The sequence below is a fragment of the Solanum tuberosum genome, unplaced genomic scaffold (genome assembly GCF_000226075.1).
Source record: "Solanum tuberosum cultivar DM 1-3 516 R44 unplaced genomic scaffold, SolTub_3.0 contig01432, whole genome shotgun sequence".
In the NCBI taxonomy this organism is placed as follows: Eukaryota; Viridiplantae; Streptophyta; class Magnoliopsida; order Solanales; family Solanaceae; genus Solanum; species Solanum tuberosum.
Genome location: NW_006242180.1, coordinates 1 through 1,028, shown reverse-complemented (window position 1 = coordinate 1,028; position 1,028 = coordinate 1). Strand labels below are relative to the sequence as shown.

The 1,028-nt window shown below is 34.0% G+C and overlaps 1 long non-coding RNA gene across 1 annotated transcript; it reads right to left on the bottom strand.

Moving 5' to 3' along the window:
- Positions 1 to 422: 422 nt before the first annotated feature.
- On the bottom strand, positions 423 to 1,020 carry LOC102582302 (uncharacterized). The gene is made up of 2 exons (XR_369074.2): positions 971 to 1,020; positions 423 to 504 (listed from the first exon to the last, which is right to left on the bottom strand). It is a non-coding gene; the product is annotated as an uncharacterized lncRNA (long non-coding RNA).
- Between the last annotated feature and the right edge of the window lie 8 nt (positions 1,021 to 1,028).

Below are 1,028 nucleotides of genomic sequence, written 5' to 3'. Positions count from 1 at the left end.
ACATAATATTATGTTAGCTTAGAATGCATAAAGGCGAAGCTCTAAAAATGTTAAACCACTGGACATGGCGAACACAATCAATAGATATTTTAAAGTTTTTTTTTTGGGTTCAACAATCAGTAGATATAAATGGTCAGATTGAGAAAAAGAGATCGCCTCAAAAACAGAAATGTGTCACGGGAAAAGAGAAGATCCCTATTGAGGTCCACCTGATCTACAGTACTCTAGAGCATGAAGGTTTAAAGGCAATAAATTCAGAATAGAATTGCTACTCCACCACTAAAGCTCAACCAAAACCGTCTGATGCAAACAATACATGCTAGACATTTATGACCCTCGTCAATTTTCATGTGATACATTATATTATCTAATAATGCAGAGACCAAAATCAAGAAAAATGAGAGACATATTAAAGGTAAGTTTCATACCTTAGAACATGGAAACCGTCTTCTATGTCCAATTTGAGTCTTGTCATTCATACGTACCAGGAAGCTAGCCTGTAAACTTAAAAGTAGAACTTCCTATTACCACAGAACACCAACAATCCATTCATATGATAGCACGACTTTGTTTATCATAACATCAATGACAAAAAATAATTTACCAACTTGCCTGTTGATTCGTGCTAGTCCGTGCCAATTTTCAGAAAAAGAGATATGTGTATTTTAAGGTTAACCATCATGTCATCAACTTAAGGTAGTTTGTTGTTTGTTTAATCTCTATTAGCCTCCAACAGAGTTAGATAAAAGGATGGGTGTTGAAGAAAAATTAGAAGACTAATTGTTGTGGAAGCAGAATGTAACTCATGTAGACCGCAAAATTGTGAACTCACCCTATAAGGAATTTAGTGTTGCAATCTCTACTCAAATCAGAAATTCATAGTCGGTAAATAAAATAAATCGAAAATCGAATAAAAAGGGGAGAACCTATATTTTCTTGGTTTGATTTGGTAAAATTGAGGTCGGTATACCTGATGTATAACGATATAAACATTTGATAGATTGTTTGAATTTCAAGCTTCTGCTCCA